This window comes from Sciurus vulgaris (assembly GCF_902686455.1).
Source record: "Sciurus vulgaris genome assembly, chromosome: 10".
Taxonomy (NCBI): domain Eukaryota; kingdom Metazoa; phylum Chordata; class Mammalia; order Rodentia; family Sciuridae; genus Sciurus; species Sciurus vulgaris.
Window position 1 is genome coordinate 89,594,954 of NC_136470.1, and position 11,346 is coordinate 89,606,299.

Consider the following 11,346-nt stretch of genomic DNA (forward strand, 5'->3'; position numbering starts at 1 on the left):
AAAACACTGAGCGTCAGCGACCCCTGGCCAATCGAATGGGCGTCCCTGCCCGGGGCACCCTGGGATATGTAGTTCTCCCTTCCCCATGGGCGGCCCGGGGCCCCCTGGGTCTCCACTATAAGGCGGGTATTGAGTGTCCAGATGGCAAGAGGCTGTCCGTGGGCTAGATGACTCGAAACACTGTTTTAGGTAGAGACAAATGAAGGAAATGAATTGTGTGCAAGGAACCTCGTTAGAAAACTGCGTCCGCTGTTTATTTCCTTCAAAGCCTCTTCCAGGTCTCAAGGAAAACCCCACATGACCAGGAATTCACCGAACCTTACAGCTTAGAGCGATGAGACTTAAGATCTTTTAATGTAACTCTTTGCTGTGCAGTTGGGAAATCTGGGGAACCGAGGGATGGAAGGAGCTAAAACCCTGGTCACTAGAAGGCGCGAGAGAAACTGCCTTTCTTTGTTAATCTATTAATGTCACTGGTATCAAATCTTAGCCTACCTTTTATTTTGAATGGGGTATGCAAGTTGAACAAAGTTGTCTCAAATCTCTATTTTTCCAAGGTAGAGAGACTTTAGCGGCATCATTTTGTTCTTTTGTTTCTGCAATTTTTTTTTAACATCCTGATTTTGTAACCATTTAGGTTTTGCTTTCTGATATCAAAATTATAACTCATCTCTTTTCTACACTACATGATTACACTTCATTAATACCTCTACTAAATAAGGAGATGTGTTCAGTGACCAGAGGTGAAAATATTATGGAAGGTTGGTCAGTTCTTTTAGATGTGCTTTTAGACCTTTTTTGTATCTCTTTTTAAAATGATCAAAAATGAAAATGCCTGCTATTTATTGAGTACTTATTGTAAAGAAGAAAAGGTTTCCTCTACTTCCCTAGGGTTCTTGGCTAGGCCTGAAATAAAACTGCTTACTAATCTGGCTTGACCATTCCCCATAGGCAGAGGTCTGAGAGGCTGATGTAGTTAAGAATCCTTACATTGCAGGCTCTAGTCAGAAGTCCAGGATCTCTTAACCATAGCTTCTGGACTGAGTAAGGTGTCTCTAGTTGGTGGCATTCCTAGCCCATGACATACTAAATTAGGTGCCAGAAATTGTGGGGCAGAAAACTATACATTTCCTCATCCTTCATAAGGGCAATTTGGACAAGGAAAAGACAGTTTAATAAGAAAAGACAGTTTAATAAGAAAATGACAACAAATATATTTAATCAATTATAAAAATCTCTTCCAGACCCCCCAGGGATCCTCCTGCAGTTGTGGGCCTGAGGACCTCAACTCTGTGGGAAGAATAGGTACAAGGGTGCTCACTCACAACTCAGAGAGAGGAGGGGAAGGAGGGACCCTCAGGCAGGCAGACTTGGAGACAGGATAATCCTGGCACACAGGCAGAGGTCTGCTGGTGGGTGCGGGGCTCCTCAGGCAGCCAGAATATGGGTGGTTTCAGCATTGATAGAAGGCCCTGGGGGTTACACTAACTCCATAAATCAGTGAGCATGGTTGGGTAGTAAACTTTTTCTCAACTGGAACAGATGCAGAGCTGTCAAGTCCAAGGGAAATCTACTGAAACTGCGTGAGATTATGTTTTCTTTTGTGTAGTGTTTACAATCCAGGTCTGCCTGGTCATTTGAAGGAGATAGACAACTGAAATTGGAGGGAGCCAGAAGTTCTTCAGTCCTATTTCTTCTTTCAAAGATACAGTATATTGTGCCATAGTCTGTCTTCTTGCAGATAACACGTGGTGGTCCAGGTTTTGCTCTCCCTAATATCCACTACTGCTCTTAGGATTTGAAGTTGACTAAGGATCCATAGTTCTGCTAGCCTGCTTTTATTTCCCTGCTGACAATAGTTGGGACCTCTCCCTAAACATTTCATGAACTTTCAGACCTCCCAGCCTCCCTTCTTGGCCTCCAGCACTTGGAGTCTCTCTTGTCCACAATCGTAGTAGAAATGTTGAGCATAGTTTAAGGCCCATCTCTGGTGCTGCCTCTTTTTTAGAGCCTTCTGATTCTCTCCCCTCGCCTCCAGCTTCTTCGAGGTCATGCACATCTTCCGGGCTTTAAGAATGTGACACTTAGATTTCCTTTGATGAGCTTAGCACTTTGAGCTCCTCTTCCACAAGAAATCCTGGTGAAAGGCATTGGTGAAGGAGATGTCGCTGAAGGCTTTATGAAAGAGAATTACACGGTATCTCACGCTGCAAAACTCCGTAACAATCCTCACTCCCTCACCTCAGCTTCTGTTCTTTCCCACCAGACACCCTGACTCTGGGCCTTGTCCTATATATGTGTTTGGATTTCTTCCCTTTCTGGGTTTTCTGCCACCTTCTCTGAGACATCCTTCCTCCCATCTCCCGTTCGGTAATTTTCAATTTATACTAATCACCTTTCAGAAGACAATATGTTAAATGACAAATTATCTCTGCCTACCCCCATCCTGTTTTCCTCCACAGACACATTTAATACCCCAGCAAGTCTGTTACACAGTACCCCCTCAGAGTGTGGAGTGAAGGAAGAGTAAATAGAATGCGCTGTTTGCTCATGGCACCTGAGCCTCTCCAGTCTGAGAACGCCCCCTTTCCTCCCTTCTTCTTTGGTGAATCACCTTCAAAGCCCTTTAGGTCTGGCTCTCCAGGACTATTTAGATTACCAGGAAAAATTGGTTTGTTTTTTGCTGTGCTGGGGGATTGATCACGGTCTCAATCATGCTATGCAAGTGCTCTACCACTGAGTTACAGGCCCAGCCCTGACCAGGAAAGGTTTAATTTGCCCCTTTGGGACCTACTCCAACTCCAACTCAGCAAGTCATGGGCCCCACCAAGTCAGGCAGAGTTTGGGACTAGACATTGTAGCGTCTGATTTATTTTATTTATTTATTTTTGCAGTGCTGGGAATTGAACCCAGGGCCTTGTGTTTGCAAGGCAAGCACTCTACTGACTGAGCTATCTCCCCAGCCCTGTAGTGTTAGATTTTAACAGGGAAAGACATAGCTGAAAAATTTTTACTGTGAGATCTGGGAAAAGAGGGAAATCTGCCACTTGGAAGGTGAGTTTCCCAATTCTGTCACTGAGCTTTTCCCCTTTTGGGTATAGTCTGTCACAAGGTATCTATCCTCACAACTGAAGTAAGAGCTAGGGGCTGGGGAGATAGCTCAGTCTGTAGAGTGCTTGCCTTGCAAGCACAAGGCCCTGGGTTCGATCTCCAGCACCCAAAAAAAAAAAAAAAGTGAAGTAAGAGCTAGGCCATTCTATCTCATGGGGGTGGGGTGAGGTGGTGATAATCCTTGGTTTGTTCCTGAAACTATCTTTCAAGGTTGAAGATGAAGTGGGCGGGTGCCTTGGTGGCCTTTGGATTTTGTTTGTGACCAGACCTGCCACACTAGATACAAATAAGAGTGAGTGGTTACCAAAATACCTGACAAGAACAACTTAGAGGAGAAAAAGTTTATTTGGAGCCCATGGTTTCAGAGGTCTCTGACTATATTGCTCTGGGCCTAAAATGAGGCAGCATATCATGGGGGAAGAGCGCAGCAGAGGAAAACTGCTTAGCTCATGGTGGGATCAGGAAGGAGAGTGAGAAGAGAGAAGAAAGAGAGAAGGGGCCACAGGGCAGATGCATCTTTCTAGGGCACTACCCACCTCCTCTAGCCATGCCCCACTTGTCTATAGTTATCACCCAACCAGTACAAACTAGCATAGACTAATTAGGTTATAGCTCTCAGAATCTAATCAGTTCACCTCTGAATATTCCTGCATTAACAGGAGCTCCTGTTATCTAAATCATAACAAGTTGTCATCACCATGAGCCCTGGGCTCTGACTTCAGGAGGCTAAGGCATACATACAATCCTTCTCCCCTGGTGACCCCAGTCCCAGCTCCAAAATGTCTGATGTTACCTCCATGTCTTCTTCAGTAATCATTTCACCTAGTGAGAAACCAAGTGGCCCCTCTGATCTCAGAAGTTGGATTTTGGGGGAAAGTTTTTTCACAAATGACTCCTGCTCTGAATGCTTAAGGTATGCCAAATTCCCCAAGAGACACCTCCCGGCACCTTTTACATGCCTTGCTGGGAAACCCTCTCCTTTTTGTAGCCTCTAGTCATAATGTTAGGCCAGTCCTAGAAATGACTGCATTTCTGCTCTTGGCTCTGCTTAGCAGTATGTGCCTTAGATGCTTCAAGTCCATATTGAGTTCCTGTTGCTGGCCCCAGCAGGCCTTGACTTCATCTCTAGTTTCTTGTCTCCAAGGCTCACCACCCCATGACATTTAGGAAGCATGTACTGACTCCAACTTGATCTGCTGTGCCTGGCACTGCTCTCCTTCCAGATGCCTGCAGTCTCTGAGAGTCTGTTTTGTCTACTTGTGGTCCCTTTGATTGCATGATGGGGAGCTCTCCCAGGAATCCTGCAGTAAGTGTGAAGGGAAGGGGCTGGGCTGTTCAGGAATATCTATAGTAGACTTCCTCTCTGGTTCTTGAAAGACCTCATCTAGTTTCTTAAGAAATCATGTTAAGGATGGTGCAAAAATCTCTAGCCTGAGAATTCTCAATTTAGTGCCCATGGGAGGCTCTGTCTGGAGCATCCACTTTGAACAATGCAACTTCCCCAAAGATCTAGTGCAGATCTTAGGGTAGTTTCCACACACTGATAGTTCAAGGATCACCCTAATTTGTGATGTGTCTCATATATATATATATATATATATATATATATATATATATATCTATATATATATATATATATATATATCAGCAATCTCTCTTCAGAGGATAAGATATATATATATATATCTTATCCTCTGAAGAGAGATTGCTGATCAGGAATAGGAAAGCTGTCTACTGCTCTTAAAATATCCACCCACAAAGGCACATTTGCTCTTAAAATATCCATCCACATCCCTGAGCTGAAACCACGGTTGCCTGAGTTGTAGATCAAGGGATGAAGACTCAGGTTTTGAGGAGAGCTGTGTTTCTTTCAGTAATCTTTGGACATTAAAGAACAAGCAAACAAAAAACTACTATGTGCATAAGTGCACTATGCAAATATTGATTTGTTTTTTATTTAAAAAATTTTTGTGGTGGTGCTGGGAATTAGGCCAGGCAGGTACTCTTACCATGGAGCTTTGCCCCATCTCCTAAATATTTGTTTTATTTATATTTGTCTTTCCATATTTTTATTGGTGCACTCTAGCTGCACAAATGGTAGAATTTGTTGTTACATATTCATACATGCACACAATATAACAATATTTGTGTCAATCTCATTCCCCAGTATTTTCCTTTCCCTCCTCCCTCTCCTGGCTCTCTTTCCTCTATTCTGCTCATCTCCCTTCCATTTTCATGAGATTCCCTCACCTAAGGGAGAAAACGCAGGACCCTTGACTTTTTAAATTTGGCTTTTCACTTAATATACTGTCCTCATGTTCTATCCATTTTCCTGCAAATGACATAATTTCATTTTTCTTTATGGCTGAATAAAACATTTTTTTAATGTTCATGGATCTACACCTAGGCTGGTTCCATTGTGTGGCTATTGTAAATTATGCTGCTACAAACATGGGTCTGTGTGTTTCTGTAGTGTATGATGACTTTAATTCCTTAGGATAAATACTGAGGAGTGGTATACTTAAGTCATATGGTGGTTCCATTCCCAGTCTTTTGAGGAGCCTCCATGCTAATTTCCATAGCAGTTGTACTAATTTACAATCCCACCAACAGTGTAAAAGTGTTCCTTTTTTCCCCACATCCTTTCCAGCATAAAAATATGGAAAGCTTCACAAATTTTCATGTCTTTCTTGTGCAATGACTATGCTGATCTTCTCTGTATCATTCCAATTTTAGCATATGTACCCAAATGAGCACTAAATATTTGTTTTAAACTTTTTTTTTTTTTTAAATCCTTGCCTGACTATAGGCCTCTAGTTCGTAAATGGCCTAGAAAAGAGCCAGGCCTCCCGGGTCACCAGCACACAGGGACAGAGCCTCTTGACCCTGCTTGTGACAGCATTGCAAGCACATGCCTGACATACTTTGGAAAGCCTGCCTGGTTCTATTACTGGTACATGAAGGTTTTGCTCCAGCAGCAAATCTCTAAATTTAGATGCTTTTCAGGATGAACTCTAAGTGATCTTTGTCCCCAAGACTAGTAAGGAATTGGAGGGCACCTTGCTTTTTATCTACTAATTCAAATGCCAGAGATGATTGATATTTTATAGTGGAAAACTTGTGAAGATTATCATATTAATGGAAAATTAATCAAACAAACAGGGAATATGTAAGATTTCTCCTTCACAGTTCTTGGTAAAAATTGATCCTAGGTATAACTCAAGTGAAATAAAAATTCTTTTCCTGGTAACTCTCTGGAGCTATCTAGATACAATTAAGGACTATTTTAATACAATTTAGAAATTTAGTTCTAATATAATGTCTCAATGCATAAATTTGACGTTTTAATCAAGGAAAAGACACCTGCATGATACATAAAAAAGAAATCAAGAACTTCAAAGGAATGCTGAATTTATCAAAGAACCATCTCCTGTAGAGTCAAGAATATAAGTATAGATTCAGATCACCTGGGTTCCAATCCTGATCCTGCTACCACTAAATGGGTGATTTTGGGTGGCTTATTTAATTGCTTTGGTGCCCAGATTCTTTGCCTGAAAATAGAATCTAAGAATACCTTCTTATTATGATTATTAAATGACAGCTTATGAAAAGAATATATAGTCCTTAATAAACGGTATTATCCTGTCTAGATGTAATGACAGGAATTGACATATCCTAACAAAGGAAGATTTTTTTTTTTTTAAAACTGGGAACACCAAGGAATAATGGAAAAATTACACAGAAAAAAGAGGGGTTCTGGGGAGCTTTGTCATATAGCCGCCCTGGACAAATCACCTAATTCCCTTGGGTCTCAGTTTCTCTATCTGTAAAAGGAGCTCTGTGCCTTGCATTCAGAAGGGTGTTTGGTTAAATTATGTCCAAAGGCTTGTCTAGTTTTGAAAGTACTAGGTTTTGTTTCATTGTTCTGTGATGCTGGGGATTGAACCCAGGGCCTTGAGCAGGATTTGTAAGTACTTTTTACTGAGCTACACTTCTTGCCCTAGTACTGGGTATTTTTTTGGTTGAAGGGACTTTGATGGAAAATTATTTTGATTCAAGAAGTACCCAAATCAGGACAAACCTGAGGGGACATAGAATTCTTTGGAAAAAGAATTGTGTGGCCATAAGAGGCTATAAGTTATCAGTAATCAGGTTTTACTCTGAGAGAGAAAAGTCGCCTTTATAAACTGAGATTTGGGGAGGAACAGCTATTATTTCCTACCCTGAAACTATACACCCAATAACCCTCTCAGTCTTTCACACCATCCCCACCAGCTTCCCAAGCTGGGTCTCTAGGTGAGTACTTTTCCTCCACGCAGCCCATACTCCCCAGGGAGAGTCCTAAGTCAGCTTTCCCTCCCTCCAAGCCGTCCCCTCCTGTGCTAAGTTTGCCCTGCTCAGGCCCTGTTGGTAGGATCGTTTGTTTCCCCAAATTCTGTCCCCTGGATCTTTCCATTTTTAGCTTCCAACTCAGGGACTTTTTGGAGTAGACATGTATTAAGTCATTTATGACATTGCTGGCTTGAGCATGCTCCTGGTCATCTTTTTATGAATTAGGGCTTGATTTAAAGAGAAGAAATTAATAGTTTAAGTTCAAAATTTCAAAGTATTATACACCAGTTATAGAAATATTTAGAAAGGATAAAGAAGAAATTAGATATTGTGTGTGATCTTCTGACCCAAAGATAGCTACTGTTAGCAAGGTATTTCTCATCCTTTATTTTTATATACATATTTATACTGTATCTATATCTGCTTCTACATAACTTTGTATGTTTGAGCTAATACTTTACATACAAAATGAACTCATATGTCAGTACTTAATATGTAGCTTTCTATGCCCTTCTGTCTGATCTGTCTCGATCTGCTTCCTCTTGCCAGTCACAATGACGCTGATCTGCAGCTTGGAACTAAATTCCTGTGAAAACCACACCTTTTTTTTTCGGTACCAGGGATTGAACCCAGGGGTGCTTAACCACTGAGCCACATTCCCAGCCCTTTTCAGTTTTTTAAATTTTGAGACAGGTTCTCATTACGTTGTTGCTTATGACCTTGCTAAATTGCTGAGACTGGCTTTGAACTTGATCCTCCTGTCTTGGCCTCCCGAACGGCTGGGATTACAGGTGTGGGCCATTCCACCCACCCGGGCACAATAAAGAGCCCGTAACTTCCCCTTGCTCCCTCTGACTCTTAACAAAGCCTGGTACTTCCCCTTGTGGCCCTAGGTGGCATGGTGTACTCCTGCTTCCTGGGAACTGTGAGTAACAAACTGTCCTTTCAAAGGAAGTTATGGTCTTATCTGTTGGCCTCACCATACCTGAGTAGTAACAAAAACCTATATTTAAAAACAGGTGCTAGGGGCTGGGGTTGTGGCTCTGTGATGGAGTGCTTGCCTAGCATGGGTGAGGCACTGGGTTCGATTCTCAGCTCCACATACACATAAGTAAATAAAATAAAGGTCCATCAACAATTAATAAAAGTATCTTTAAAAAAACAGCGTGCTAATATGGACGATGACTGAGTGGTGGTGGGTGAAACATTGTGACAATGTAAAGGAACAGTAGAGCTGCAAGATGTAAGTGACAGCAATAGTAACATTAACTAGCAGGATTTAATGATTTACAGTGTGTGAGAGAATATGATGATTATGATAATTCATAGCAGTAATAATCTCACAAGCAAAAGGCTTCATTGCTTCACAGAGTACTTTTACACATATTATTTGTTTCTTACACACCTTTAGCTATATTAATCTGTCTGATTACAGAATGGGCTAGGCCTTCTGGTGAGTTCATAGAACCAGAAATAAAATTGGAGCTCACCAGATCCAATCTTCTCATTGTACAATTGAGGAAATAAGGCCCCTTGAGCAGGGAAGAGGGTCTGGCTTTCTCTGACCCCCATCTCTCTGGCTGTATTCACAGATATTATTCTTTGTTGACTAAGCCCAACCTGATTAGGAGCCTTCTCAGAACCTGGCAGGAGGAGGGGCATAGCCCCAGCAGCTAGTGGACTCCAAATCAGCAGCTCAGGCTTTCTCCTCCACTGAGGTTTGGTCTATACCCCTTGGTTACCACTCAAGGTCCCTCTCTGCCTTGAGCCAATACTTAACCAAGACCCCAGGTGGGATCCTTTTTACCTCTGCTCACAACACTGTAACAACAGCACCTCTCACACCCTCATGACAATGATTGAGGAGGCCCTGGCCTTCCTGCAGGGTAAGTGCCTTCATATCCTGGGTCCCAGGCTGGCCTGGCATTGGGGACGCAGGAAAGGGAATCAAAGTTGCCTGGAATTTCAAGGCAGGGGCTTCATTACAACTGTTCCAATTCCATTAGCCAGTTCAGAGTGAAGTTGGCCACAAAACTAACCGTATATAGAAGGCTGAGCTATTGATCCAGGTTCCTCAAATTGCCTGGGAATGAAATTTGCCTTAGAAACTAAGGTTGGAGTGAATTTCTAGTCTAGAGGATGGAGGTAAAATTTAAAACCTTGCAGGACCGGGAGTTGGACACTGCTGCTGGAGATATTTCCTACTCTTTCTTTCTTTCTTTCTTTCTTTCATTCTCTTTCTCTCTCTCTGCCCCCTCCCCCACTTCATAATGGGGATTGAACCCAGGGGTACTTTACCCTTGAGCTACATCCCAAGCCCTTTTTGGTTTTGATTTTGAGACAGGATCTCAATTAATTGAGGCTGTCCTCAAACTTGTGATCCTTCTGCCTCAGCCTCCCAAGTCACTGGGATTACAGGTGTATGTTACCACACTTGGCTTCTACTGCTTATTTCATAAGTGGTTCTCATAGAACCATGGGAAGCTGAGACATTTAAGGTATGAATGATGGGTCTGACTATGCTCGGAATCAGAGTTTCCATTTGAGAAAAAAAATTAATGGTAACAGCAAAACTTGATGGCAGCAGTGAGGAGGGGGCAAGTATAGTCAGAGAGATAGAAACTGTAAAAATAGAAAGCACTAGAACTGTCTGAGCTAGTTTCAGTGCTGTTAACTATAGTCAGGACCGACTCAAGCTGCTTCTGACGCCACCACCAGAAATAAAACCTGACTACCTCCTCTGGATTGCCACCTTCACCAGCAAAATCCTGTGCTGCATGTGTGCTGAGGATGGGACTGGCAACTGGTGCAGGGTGCTGGTGCAGGAGATTTTTAGGGGGGTGGGGGCGGGGGATGGTTGTCACAAGTGGCCAGCAGAGGCAGGGACCAGGAAGTTAGAAGGATGGTAAAAGCCAAGGGCTGGGTCACCAACAGCCTCAGACAAGATCCAGGTGAGCTATGGGCATGAAGAGGTAGCAGATCAGTAAACAATCAGAGGGAAGCTTGTTCTTTGGTTTGCAAAGAGGCCCTGAAACAAAGAGAGAGGCAGAAATGGTGGCCAGGGGTCTGAGATGGTATCAGGAAAGCTCTGAATTTATCTGAGAGGAGGTCACAGCTCTGTGACCAGGGAATTGGGATGGTTCATGTTTTTTAAATCAAATCAAATCAAGTTTTATAGGTAGCTATAGGATGGTCTTTCTACTCCCAAAGAATGGTCTTTCTAGGCCTTCAGGAGACCAGGCCTCTCAGGGAAGCCCAATGCCCACCTTCATCCTCACCTCCCCAGAGGCCTAGTGACAGATGTTAATGTGGTATCTTTGGACATTTGACTCTCAGGGAATGGCTTTGATTTTTCTCTTTAGGACCCTCCCTTCCAAATCCTGGGACCAAGGATCAAGATGTGGGATTATAGAATACAGAAAGCAGTATGAAGAATTAGAATGAACCATCCACAATTCCACTCTCCAGAGGCAGCCTCTCGGTTTCTTCATTTGTGGAATGGACATCATTATTATAAAGGATCATTGTATTAGATGAGGCAGATGCTGTCTTAACATTTTGGTATTCTCTTCTATTCTTTTCGTTACACATGATTGGAACCACAATGTATATGTAACTTTTATTCTGCTTTTTAATCTTAATAATCAATCATCACTAATTTTATAGTTACAAAAGTACTCCTGTGTGTGTGTTTGTGTGTGTGTGTGTGTGTGTGTGTGTGTGTGTGTTTTCCAATAAAACTTTACTGAGAAAACAGATGGTAGGCCAAAATTGGCCTGTAGGTGGCAGCCTGGTGACCTGGGGTGTAGAGAGTCCAGTGCTGGACCCTGCTCTGGTGTAGAACAAGGGGCAGCTACTGATAAAATCAGCATTGACAACAATGAAATGATGACATTGTCCTTC

The 11,346-nt window shown here is 42.6% G+C and overlaps 1 long non-coding RNA gene across 1 annotated transcript; it reads left to right on the top strand.

Annotated features, from left to right (window-relative positions):
• The first annotated feature begins 10,262 nt into the window (after positions 1 to 10,262).
• On the top strand, positions 10,263 to 11,120 carry LOC306637866. Its single transcript, XR_013757298.1, has 2 exons — positions 10,263 to 10,394; positions 10,806 to 11,120. It is a non-coding gene; the product is annotated as an uncharacterized lncRNA (long non-coding RNA).
• Positions 11,121 to 11,346: the final 226 nt, after the last annotated feature.